The 13,479-nt window shown below is 39.7% G+C and overlaps 1 non-coding gene across 1 annotated transcript; it reads left to right on the top strand.

The window, feature by feature from the left end:
* Positions 1–2,236: 2,236 nt before the first annotated feature.
* LOC119422247 lies at positions 2,237–2,360 on the top strand. The gene has a single exon (XR_005187416.1). It is a non-coding gene; the product is annotated as a U6atac minor spliceosomal RNA (small nuclear RNA).
* The last annotated feature ends 11,119 nt before the right edge of the window (positions 2,361–13,479 follow it).

Genomic DNA, 13,479 nt, shown 5'->3' on the forward strand with positions numbered 1-13,479 from the left:
ATAGTTGTTCAGTGAGGTGGGGTCACCTCCCTTCAGCAAAGGAAGAACAAAGGCTGTTTTCCAAGTGTCTGGGATGGAGTTTTGTCTTATGGAGAGATTGAAGATGTGGGTCACAGGGACTGTGATGATATGAGCAGCCAGCCTTAAGAAATAAGGTGGAAGTTCATCTGGACCTGCAGATTTTTTAGGGTCAAGATCTTTTAACAGTTTATTGACCTCACTGACTGAGAATGGAGAAAAAGAGAAGCTGTGATTAACTGAGGATTGACTTGTAGGAGGGATTTGATTTGTAGAAGTTTGGCTATTAAGTGAAGTGGCTGATTTTCCATTAGTAACTGTGTCAAATAAAGAACCAGAAGCAACAAAATGTTTGTTGAAACAGTTCAGGATCTCGTGCTTATTTGACACAGGAACAGAGTTAACGAGAAGTTGTGATGGGAGGTCAGATGATTGGGGGGTGCCTGAGAGAGATTTGATAGTTTTCCAGAATCTTTTATGGTCATTTAGATTTTTGGATGTCTGAGATTAAAAAAATAGTTGCGTTTTGCTGCTTTGACAGCAGTTGTACATTTATTCCTCATCTGTCGAAAACTCAACCAATCAGTGTCTGAGTCAGATTTTCTCGCTGCGGCCCAAAGATGGTCTCTCCTGTGCAGGAGGTCAGCTAGCTCTGGAGTAAACCAGGGGCTGTCTCGTCCCTTTATTCTGAACTGACGAAAAGGAGCATGTTGATGTTTGATGTGTGCAAGAGACCAAGTGGAAGAACAACAAGACTCCAACAAGATCAGGTGAAAAGGAGGAACCCAGACCCAGACCAGTGGTCATTCCATATGTTGAGGGAGTATCAGAGAAACTGAGACGTTTATTTTCTAAACATAACGTCCCAGTGGCTTTTAAACCCCAAAATACATTACGGCAAAGACTGGTTCATCCCAAAGATCCAGTCCCCCGGCACAAACAGAGTAATGTTGTGTATGCTGTTCAGTGTCAGGAGGGCTGTGATCAGTCTTACATCGGGGAAACTAAACAGCCACTGGCCAAAAGGATGGCCCAGCACAGAAGATCAACATCATCAGACCAGGACTCTGCGGTCTACACTCATCTCCAGGCCAGCGGTCACTCTTTCAGGGATGAAGATGTTCACATCCTGGACAGAGAGGAACGATGGTTTGAGAGAGGAGTAAAGGAGGCCATCTTTGTGAAAAGAAACCGTCCATCGTTAAACAGGGGTGGAGGCCTCCGGGTTCAACTGTCCCCCTCTTACAATGCTGTGATTGCTAGTATCACTCAGCCCTCTGTGAACAGTAAACAGCCATCAGTGTGCTAATGATCCATTGTTAGGCTGATGGTCCTTCTTGAGCATGTGATCAGCTGGTTTTGGTTGTCATCAGCAAACTGGTTGATCCACTCTGAGAAGGTGCTATTTAAGAGACTGAGCTGAAAACAGCACCTCAGACTGAGGAAGTCTCTTGGATGAGAGACGAAACGTTTCTACATTTTTTTTGCTTTGTTTTGTTTTTGTTTTTTTTGAATGTCCAGAGGACCAGATTGAACTTTTTTGGATTTTTCTACCTGGATTATTGAGCATGCATCAGGAACAACAAGACTCCATTCCCTGGGGCAGGGTTTATGTTGTGAGCATGATAACTTGAATAATAAATAAGGTACAGACTTCCATTTTTGGTTAATAATGCCTCTAGGTGTAAGAAAGTTCCATATCAAAAGTTACCATAGGTTCCCACATCAACGTTCAGAAAAACACTCATAAATTACAAGCGTCCACTATTCAGATCCCTCAGCAGTGACTGTGGGCATCGGCCTAACACGTTACTTTTACATGAGCAACATTTTACACAGGTAACTTGTACTTGAGTAAAATTAAACAGAGTAACTGTACTTTTCTTGAGTATGTTGTTTTTAGTCTTTCCACCTCTGTTTTTCAACATGGCAAAGAGTTCCAGGAGTTTTTTTCCTTATCTTGAGTTCAACTTGAACTGAGGTCGAGGTGAAGCTTTGCTGCCTGACAGTTAACAGACTGTGTGTTTCTTGAGTTTCACTCTATGCCAGTGAATAAAGCAGCTCACACAGAGGGCAGAGTTGTACTCAATCTCCTTGAGTTTACTTTAGTGGTAAAGTCCTCCTTTCCTGCTCGTCGTCACTTTTCCCCCCCAGATCAAACACATACTGACTTGTAAAAAACCCAGATCCAATCACTGAAGGTGTTAGGAATTTATTCTTGTTGTATGAAAGGAGTGTAGGTTAGCATTCCCCTTGACAAGGATGGAACAGACCCCTGAGTCCATCAACACACATACGGTTAAGGCATTGTCACCTACTTTGTGGCATCTCTTACCATCTCTGGGGCTGAGGTGGGTTAGGAGCCGTCAGCCTCTGGTGCAGTGTGGGAGGCAGATGTCATAAACCATGGCTGGACTGAGCTCAATAAGACCCAGTAGATCTTTCACATCAGCTTCTACAGATAAGGGTTCCTACTTTTTCTCAGGATCAGGATCGTTTGGCTCCGCTGTCCGATCCTGACAAACCGTAAGTCTTGGACTGTGTGGGAGCCTCAAGAGCCGGGTCTTTTTAGTGACTTAAATGATCTGATCCCAGAAAGGAGCTGTGATTCCCTCAGAGGTGGAAAGTAGTGAATTACATCTACTCACATTACTGTGAGTATGAATTTTGGGTGCTTTGTACGTTTTAAAGTTATTGTTTAAATCTATGTTTTTAGTATGTTTCATTTCATGTATTGTGCTTAGTTACATTTGAAATCCCTTTCGTTTGTAAGAAAAAATAACCCATAGAATTTTAAATGAACAGGACAAAAAAAATTAAAGTGCTATGTGTCATCAGTGTATGATCCCATACAATGACGAATCAGTTCTCTGCATTTAACCCATCACACGTGAGACACAGCCAGGTGGAGCAGTGGGCAGCAATGTAAGGGAAGCAATTAGGGATCTTGCTCAGAGGCACCACGACATGTGGGCATGGCGGGGAGTTGAACCACAACTTTCTAGTCCCAGATCGGCTGCTCTACCTCTACCCCACCCTGAAGCATCCAGCTGTTTGTGTTTCTGTAACGTCTGTTACATCAAGACATAAATCTTATATTACAGATCTTATTGTTCCATATTTTCCTAACAGAGCACTTCCCTCTCAGACTGCAGGTTTACTTGTGGTTCCTAGAGTTTCCAAAAGTAGAATGGGAGGCAGATCTTTCAGTTATCAGGCTCCTCTCTTGTGGAACCAACTTCCAGTTTCTGTCCGTGACGCTGACACATTTTAAGTCTTTTTTGATAAATCCTATAGTTAGGGTTGGCTTGGGTTTCCTGCGCTGTCACTTAGCTATGCTGCTATAGATATTTAGACTACTGGAGGACAAATTGACCACGTTTCCTCACTTTGCTCCTGTCTCTACCTGTTTGTATTTGTAATTATTTCTATCTTAACGTGTTTTTTGTCTTTCCTTCAGGCATACATCTGGATCTACATCTGGACCTGCCATTTTGTGTTCATTTCTCCTTCCTGTCCTCTCAAACCCAACCAGTCGAAGCAGATGGCTGCTTGTCCTGAGCCTGGTTCTGCTGGAGGGTTCTTCCTGTTAAAAGGGAGTTTTTTCTTTCCACTGTCTCCTTTGTGCTTGCTCAGGAAGATTCATGGAGTCTGCTGCTTCCTTAGATAGAGAACTTTACTTATCGTCTTTTTGTGTATGTGAATGTTCCTGTTCAGTTCCCTGAGACAACTTTGTTGTGACTTGGCGCTGTAGGAATAAACTAAATTGAAAATTGAACCTGCTGTCCATTAGCGCCTGTTTGATATCAGGACTATGATCCTGCAAAACTCATGACTTTATGCAAATCCTACTAGAAGATTTGATGATTTTAAAATGGTTTCAAAGAAAAAAAAACTTTTATTCTGTGAAAGCACTCGTGCATTGCACACTATTTTATCACTTGTTTGAAAAAAAAAAAGCTCCATATATGTACTAACTATTAGCTATTTAAATTAAATAAAAAAAACCCCACAAAATTTCAGTTATTACTTATTCTTATTTATATAACAGTGGCTCAGTTGGTAGAGCTGTTCCCTCCCAGCAAGAAGGTTGCCAGTTCAAAACCCTGCCCGAGAAATTTCTGGGTGGAGTTAGCATGTTCTCTCCGTGCAGCATGGGTTTTCTCCGTGTACTCCAGTTTCCTCCCACAGACCAAAAACATGCATGTTAGGCTGATTGGTAACTCTAAATTGTCTCTAGGTGTGAGTGAGAAAGTGAATGTTTCTTGTTTGTCTCTATATGTCCTTATGATGGACTGGAGATCTGTCCAGTGTGTTCCACACCTCTCGCACATAGCTGGGTATGGGAACCAGTGACCCCCGCATCCCTAAAAGGAAGAAGAAGTGGGTAAAGATGATGGATGTATAGACCAGTCTGACTCACTGGTGAAGGTGTATGGTTTGGTACTGCCCACTAAGGGGCAGTGTTTATGTGTTCTAAATCCACATCCAACTTAGCTCTTGTTAAAGAAAACCTTCAACAAACACATATTTACAACCAATGTTGTATTTTTATTTATATAAATTGCTATTTCTTTCCTACTAAAAAAAACGTATAAACAATATTTGCATTAATAATTGCATCCCAACACCAGGAGCCAAGTCATACAAGAATGTTTCCTTAAAGATTTCAATTTGAAATGCTGAGCCATCTTTTAAATTGCTCGTTGCGTTAATCGCAATTTTACTGCTGCTTTGAACGAACAGGCGTGTTAAAGTTTGTCGTGTTCAAGCATTAAAACAAAACTTCTCTGTACTATCTAATATAACAGATCTTGACCCTGAGCGTTTGTTTCTTTCTGTCTTGTGGTCAGAATAATCCACAGAAACAGAGGCGAATGTTCTCAAAGTAAAATATATCATGTGTTAGTGTTAGCATAGCTTCAGGGGAGTGAGCTGCTTTTTCATTAGACGGTTTTATAAATACTTTCTCTCTCAGTGCCATATGGGCTACTCTTTAGTGTGCTTACATAACTCAGTGGATGTGTGGAGGAGGCAGGGAGCAGCATCCAAGCACCGCTCACTGCCCACACAGACACAATGAAGAGGAGAGTGGAGTTAAAAACCTGCAGGGACAGAGGGAGGAAGAACATTTAATGTAACTGTAAGAAGATGGGGTCCAGTGCACTGATGTGTGCTCTTGTGCTGAATCTTTGCACGTTAAACATACACTGGATACAGTGACAGGGACCAGTTTGTTGGTACCTTTTAGTTAAAGAAAGAAAAACCCACAGGTTGTTGAAATAACCTGAAACTCACCAAATGATGAGAAAAAATAAATAAAAAAGCTCAAATATTGACTATGAACTGGCTTTGACAAAAAGGATGGTACTCCTAAAAAAAAGATTAAAAAATAAATAAATAAAAAGATTCGACCACAGGGACATGTTAAACTAAGTTGTGTCCTGTGAAAGGTGTCTTCCGTCTTGGAGAAAATAGTTTTTATTCAATTAAATGTGTTTTTGAACGAGAATGGAATTTTTGAGATCTTTCAGTGTGGTTTTAATTAATTACACAGCACTGAAACAACTTTATTTAGGGGTTGTAACAATATTCTTTTAGCAAATGATTCTGGTCAGTTTGCGATCCTTGTTCTCCTGGACCTTACTGCTGCTCTTGACTCTGTTCACCACAGTGTCCTTATATCACAGTTAGAACACTGGGTTGGGATTACAGGTGCAGCATTAGACTGGTTCCTTACTTAGCTGAGTGACAGGAGTGTTTGTGTTTAGGTTGGTAATTTATTATCTGCATCAGTGCCTCTTTCTGGGGTTCCGCAGGGCTCGATACTTGGACCCTTTTTTTCCCCACTGTATCTTCTCCATTTGGGGTCTTTCATGAGGAAACGTGGTCTTTCTTTTTACTGTTATGCTGATGATGATCAATTGATGATGATTTTGGTACAAAAACCAGCACCCTCACCAACCCTTACAGGTGCACCATTGAGAGCCTGCTGACAGGCTGCATCACAAGGTGGTACGGGAACTGCACCAGTCAGAGCCGGAAAACTCTACAGAGGGTGGTGCAAACAGCAGAGGACATCACTGGCAGCAGTCTCCATACCATCCAGGACATCTACCACAGCCGATGTCTGTGTAAAACACGCAGCATCATTAAGGACCACATCCACCCAGAACAAGGACTCTTCCATCTACTACTCTCAGGCAGATGATGCAGGAGTCTGTCATTGCATATGAAAATACTAAAGGACAGCTATGATCCACAAGCTGTCAGATTACTGAACTCTTGATAAATAATACTGAACAGTTGCCAATAACATTGCACCAAGCCACATCTGTGACAACTAATATGACTAATAAAAAAAGTTTGTAAGCCCAGTCATCCAGGAAGATAATAAAAAATGTTAAATCATGTCATCTGGACCAGTTTCTTTAAGTGAGAAACGTTTCACCTCCCATCCAGAGGACTTCCTCCTCAGTCTGAGGCCTGCCAACCAGCTCTGTCCCATAAGTAGCCGTCACTGCTGTGTTTCAAGCCAACCTCCTGGTGGATTCTCAGAAGTAGACGCTTAACACATGCAAAACACACCCATCCAAAACAATCAATCATCATGTACAACAATCAAATGTTTCAGGCCAGATGGATAACTTGCTACTCACAGAAACATCCTGAGGACAACTGAGGACAACCGAGGACAACTGAGGACAACTGAGGACAGCGTAGTTCCGAAAAAGATTTGTAAGCTCAATCATTCAGGTAGATAACAAGAAAAAAGTTTCAATCATGTAATGTGGATCAGTTTCTTTAAGTATCTCACTTAAAGAAACGGGTCCAGATGACATGATTGAACCTTTTTGTTGTTAATATGACTGATATTAGCTTGTGACAGCTAATATGTTTATTGATGCTGCACCATGTGGCTGTATCATGTATCATACTTTATCTTTGTATCTACTTTACCAGCACAATTCAATCTCAATGTCACCTGTGCAATAACTTGTCACACAACCTGTGTAGTATGTGCAATATATATCAAGCATTTTAGCTTACCCTTGTAATACTTATTCATACAGATTCATCGTGCTTGCACTGTTATATTCTACCATGTTGTTGTTTACTATCTCTCTTTAGTACCTTGTGAACATTATAATTACTTTTTTTACTTTTTGGTACTTTATTTTGTACCTTTTTTGAATGCTTTAGTATTTCTTGTTTGTTTGTTCTTTGTTTATAGCAAGTCAAATCAGTTCTTCTCATCCTGAACATTTTACTGTACTGTTGACCATACCATTTTATTTACAGAGCACTTTAAACAGCTACAAGGCCAACCAAAGTGCTGTACAGACAGAACAACAGGTAACACACGAAGCAACATACAAAATGAGGTTGACCTAATTGACCTTGTGCTAACCTGCAACACAACTTGAACTTGATGACTGTCAGATTTATCTGCCTTTAAAACACTATAGTTCTTGCTCCATTCACCCTCTGTTAAAATGTCTTCATGACATTAAGGCATGGATGGCTTCAAAATGTTTAAGTTTTAACAATCAGAAAACTGAAGTTATTGTGTTTAGCCCTAGCTTTACTGATGGTTCTGTTCCTGTAAACCATGACGCTCTTGAGCCATATCTTAAACAGTCTGTTACAAATCTCAGAATGGTTTTAGACTCAGATTTTAAGTTTAATAAACAGATTAACTCTATTCTGCAGAAAAGCTTATTCCAGTTAAGACAGATAGTTCAGCTTAAGTCAGAGTTGAACAGATCTGACCTTGAAAAAACAGTCCACGCCTTCATTACAACCCGACTAGACTACTGTAACTCACTTTATGTTGGGTCAGTCAGGTTTCTCTTTCACGTCTCCAGCTCGTCCTAAATGTTGCAGCTCAGCTCAACAGGAACTCGTAGGTTTGATCATATTTCACCAGTTTTGTCCTCCGTTCACCGGCTCCCTGTACGTATCAGAATAGATTTAAAATTCTCCTGTTGACCTTTAAGTTCCTAAATGACCTTGTACCCTCATGTCTCTCTGAGCTACTTCAACCATATGTTCCTTCTTGGTGCTGAGATCATCTGACCAGCTGCTTTAGGTTGAAGCTCAGAGGAGATCAGTCTTTTTCAGTCGTGGACCCTAAACTTTGTTACAGTCTGCTCCTCAACATCAGACAGAACATTTCACTTCCTGTTTTTAATTCACTTTTAAAAACTCATCTGTTTTCACTGATTTTTAACACAGTGTGATTTGATTTAGTATTTTTATTGTTTTGTGTTTTATGTTTTTATTTAGATGCTTTAAATTATTTTTTGTTTTTGCTTTAAATTACTGCCATTCATTTTAATTGTTCAGCTGCTGTTTTTAAATGTGCTTCATAAATAAATTTGACTGGACTTATAATCAGTCAGTCTCCAAAAAGAGTACAATGTAGTCACAGTGCTGTTTGGTACCATGGTGTGTAGCACACTGAATGGACCACAGACTGTTGTCTCAGGAGCTTAGGAAGAAAATGATTGAGCAGCAAGTTAAAGGTAAATGCTATGAGACCATTCCCAAGCACCTGGATGTTCCTCTGACTACAGCTGCTCAGATTATTCAGAAGTTTAAGGTCCACAGGACCCAAGAAAACCTTTCTGGAAGTGTCCACAAGAGGAAAACTGACAAACAAAAGAGACGGATTATACAGACGGTAACCACAGAGCCCAGAGCAACTTCCACAGAGATTAGGGTTGAACTTTAAGGTCAAGGAACATCAGAGTCAGATTACACCTTCAGTCACTGTTTGAGTCAAAGGGACGTGAAGGAAGACGACTGAGCGGGACTACAAACCATAAAAAGCAGGAATTTGCCAAACTGCATTTTGTCAAGCCACAAAGCTTTTGGTAGAAGTTTCTTTGTATAGACGAGACAAAACAGCTGTTTGGTGACAAGTCTCATCAGTTCTCAATTCACTGACCCAAAAATGAAACGTAGAAAGAAAAGAACCCTGTAGGGAATCACGGAGGAGGCTCGGTTCTGTTCTGGAGCTGCTGCATCTCTGCTGGGTGCAGTGTAATCTCACAACTATCGAGGCTTGCTGGAGTCAGATGTGCTGCAGTGTCAAAAAGCTTGTGTCTCTTGCCCTCCAACAGGATAACGACTCAATACACACAGAAATGTCTCAGAACCGAACACTGGACTGTTCTGACGTGGCCTTCTGATCTGAATCCTGTTGAACATCTGGAAGGAGCTGAACCATGTCTGTGGCTGTCCCGCTGTTATTGATTGTTGCATTGATTGACGAACAGGAGGCTCAGCCCTGTAGCAGTCATGACGCTCTTTTTACGAGCTACAGATCGTCTTCTGTACGTACAGGCAGTCCTGTAATAATAAATAGAAGACATATGATTGAGGTTTTTACAAGCATCTTTATCAGTCTTTCTGATAAACTCGTTTCTAATCCAATGAAAATCTTAACTCCACCCATATCATACTGTCCAGTCTCTTCTTGACTGACTGTTGTTCAGATATTTGACTACAAGGTACTTAAACTTGGCCTCTCGAACCAGCCTCCCTCTCCTGTGTGGATTCTGTCTCATGTCCACTAACTTTCATCTCTTCTTTCCAGCGCTTCCTCCTCACCAGGCTCCATTACTCTCTTTCTTCACTACAAACAGGGCCGGTCCAAGCCTCCATGGGACCTGCTATTTCTGCTAATAATCTGGATTACTGCAATCAACGGTCAGATGATCAGATCATTCACCCACCTAACATGTTTACATTATCCTACATGTATCATAGTGGTACTAAAAGTAACAAAAAACAAACAAACACCAGTATGCAATGTAATTTACAGCAAAGTGTCATCTGGTTTATTATCTTTGGTTCCAAAGAACTGCAACAGTAATGTTCAAAATAATTTGTATTGCAAGATCAACAACAAACAGATAAAACAACTTAGAAGCATAACAATAAATTAAATTGTGTTAAAACAGCCAAAACTGAACAAAATAAAAAAATAAAATATCAATAACGTAAATGAACAATTATTTGAAACCACGTAAAATGGTTTAAATTTTATTAAAGTTGAATAATTGGTTCTTAAAACTATGTAACATATGCAATAATTTGCAAAAGCTGAACTTAAATAATAAATAGAATCATATAGAAATCATTACTAAAAAAAATTCAATTCCACTTAGGGGGCCCCCTAGTGGCCCTGGGGCCCCAAGCAGCCGCTTAGTTTGCTTATGCCTTGAGCCGGCCCTGACTACAAATGTTGTCTGCAAACACCACAGTCCATGAAGAGTCCTGTCTGACCTCCTCCGTTAACCTGCCCATCACCACTGCAAAGAGGGGTCTTAGAGCCCACCCCCACTTTGAACCAATTTGCCACTCATACTGCACATCTCACCACTCGCACTGTCCTTGTACATGTCTTACACTATCGTCACCTACTTCTCTACCGTACCTGATTGCATACACTGTACCACCGTTTCTCTCTCAACATTCCATTATTTATTTCCTAACTCGTTATATATCCCATGAAAACACTTCCCACTATTAAAAAGCCAAAACAAACAAACAAGTAAACAAACAAACAATTATTATATATATATATATATATATATATATATTTTTTTTTTTTATCTTCTGACAATACTATGAAATTGAATATTAGGAATTATAAATGTTTTGGCAATTTTCCATTGAGCAACATTATTCTGAAATTGTTGCTCTATTGTTTAGTAGACAGGTGAACCTTTGTCCATTGTTACTTTTAAGTTTCAGCCTCTCCAAAATGTTATTTTATTACCTTGTCCTCTTACTGACTCGTTGTTGATTAGCCTAATTAGATCTTCAAGTGTGACGGTGTGTTCCAACCATTGTGGGATCAAACTTCTCACCCACTGCAGGAAAGTTTACTCCAGGGTGTTGGAAGGGAGACTTGATTCAAGACTGACTGTGGAACCTCAGATTCAGGAGCAGCAGCACAGCTTCCATTCTGCTTGTGTACCAAGTCGCTGAAAGGACTGTGTATCTTCTCTGACCTGGGAACACCTCGGGGTCCACCAGAACGAGCTGGAAAGTGTTACTGGGTAGAGGGATGTCTGGGTTTCTCTCCTGGACCTGCTGCCTCCGTGACATGACTAAATGTTAGAATGGATAGTTCTTGAATCCTCTTTTAGCTGTTCCTCATTCATACCACTTACTGTTAGAATAGTGTGTTGCCCATGTCTCATATTTTTAAGATGCTTTGCTACCATCAGATTTAACATAACCTTATCTTTTCTGACAAATGATACAGTTTCTTAGTTTCAACATTTAATATGTTTCTTGTGTTTCATTGTAAATAAAATATAAGATTTGTAAATCATTGCATTCTGTTTTTATTTACATTAAATGTCCCAACATTTCTGAAGAGGAGCTGCATATGATTTAGAAAAGCTGCATGTTAACATATTATTAAGACAAATACGACCTCTTAGACACACTGAATATACGTTGCAGCGTGCAGAGGTTTGAAATCACCCAAACTTCTTAAAGCTTTCCTTCCAAATAACCAGGCTTCTTCATAATGTTTTGAAAAGATCTTCAATAGTTCAGGCTTTCTGAAAGTCTGTCAGTGTTTTTTCTTCTTTGAACCTTGATTGATTTTTTTTTTTAACCCATTTTCTGCAGTTCATGCACCTGACATGACAGCTTTGTGCAGTTTGGACTTAAGCAAGTGAAGAAAGTGAACAAGTGGAAGACAAAAGAAGAGCTCGGCATGAAAAGACAACATGCTGCAGACAAACGGTGTGTTTTTAATAAACAGAAAAACAGTAAAGATCTGACACAGGACTTCCGAGATGCTGATCGTCCACTGGGTGCCAAGTTTTCAGCTAATAAAAACTCTTTAGGATTCATCTAATAGGCCCTTTTCACATGACGTCAGACAACTTACGTTCTGACTCGATGCTGTGGATCAGTACTTCCGGGTCTATTCTCCCTCGGGAGACCTGTCTGGAAACTTCATGGAATTTAATTCCTTCAACCTTTATTTACAGAGGTTATATTACAAGATATAGCGCAAGGTAAGGTTAATAAAAACAATATTTATGTGTTTGTTAGCTGTGGTAACGTTATCCATCATTGCAGCAACTTTAGCCACAGTAGTTAAAATATACAACACGGGCTGCCAGTGCTCTAAAGTTTAAAAGTTTACTTTCTATATTAACCCAACATTTTTCAGTCAGGTCATCTGGACAGATACTTTTTTTTTGTTTTTTTTGTGCTGAAAAGTTTCGCCTTCAGTCCAGAAGGCTTCATCAGTCAAGGAAACACACAACAAAACACATCTTATCACAAGCAGAACTGGTTTGTTCCAGTTTGCAGTAAGCTGTTGGGAGAAGAATCAGTTTTGTGTTGTGTGTTTCCTTGACTGATGAAGCCTTCCGGACCGAAGGCGAAACATTTCAGCACACAAAAAAAAAAGAAACTGTCCAGATGACCTGACTGAAAAATGTTGGATTGTGTACCTGGATTATTGAACATGGACTTTGTTGTTTCTATATTAACTTTAATAAAAACAGTATTTACGTGTTAGTTAGCTGTGGTAACATTATCCATCATTATCAATTTACCATTCTGTAACTGTGTAAGGAAACAGCCTCCAGTTGTAAAGTAAGCTAGCTAGCAGCAACAGGTAGCTAAACTCTACACTGCTGCTGCCTGTCAGTGCTGTAACATTAAAATGTTTTCTTTATGTATTAATGTAAAATCTCTGACATCTTCCAACACTGTTGTTTAGAATAGCATTTTAAATATTGAATTAAAAACTATATGTCAAACCATTTCCATGTTCTGATGTGATCAATAATTTATCTTTTTACTTTCTTCTTGTGTCCATCTTTCTCAGCAGCAGCAACTCAGCAAGGAGGACACCCTGAAGACCCTGAAGACCCAGGCTCGTCTGAGGATTTTAGTAGAGAGGGCCATGTTAAGGGTGAAGGAGTACCAGTCAATCAGGAGGTTCAGTCAATCAGCTGTGGGTCATCTGCTGCTGCTTAATATCAAATTATCAGGAGCCTCTTGATGTAAAAGGAGACAAACCAGTCTAGAGCCTCCCTGCTCCTTCAAGTCACACTTCTTGGATGAACATTCATTACTGCAAGCAGCTGTGTTGGAAATCTCTCCGTTATTTATCTTTAAAAAAAATATATATATATTAATGAATGAATTGATGTTGTGAAGAATTCTGTCAAAACTTGTTTAAATGGCTTGTCTTCAGTAATCTGCATATGAACATATTTTACATTTAAACTGCATCTGTTTGTATATTTTACACATCTGGTAATATATATGGAGGAAATGCTCAAATTAAAGCTTATATTGTGAAACAAGTAAACAAGGTTTATGGCAGCTTCTAGCAAACATTCATTTAATAATTTTAATGAACACTGTACATGGAACAATGTTGGCAAATAAACTTTATAAATATAT

This window comes from Nematolebias whitei, chromosome 15 (assembly GCF_014905685.2).
Source record: "Nematolebias whitei isolate Nwh7 chromosome 15, NemWhi1, whole genome shotgun sequence".
Lineage (NCBI taxonomy): Eukaryota > Metazoa > Chordata > Actinopteri > Cyprinodontiformes > Rivulidae > Nematolebias > Nematolebias whitei.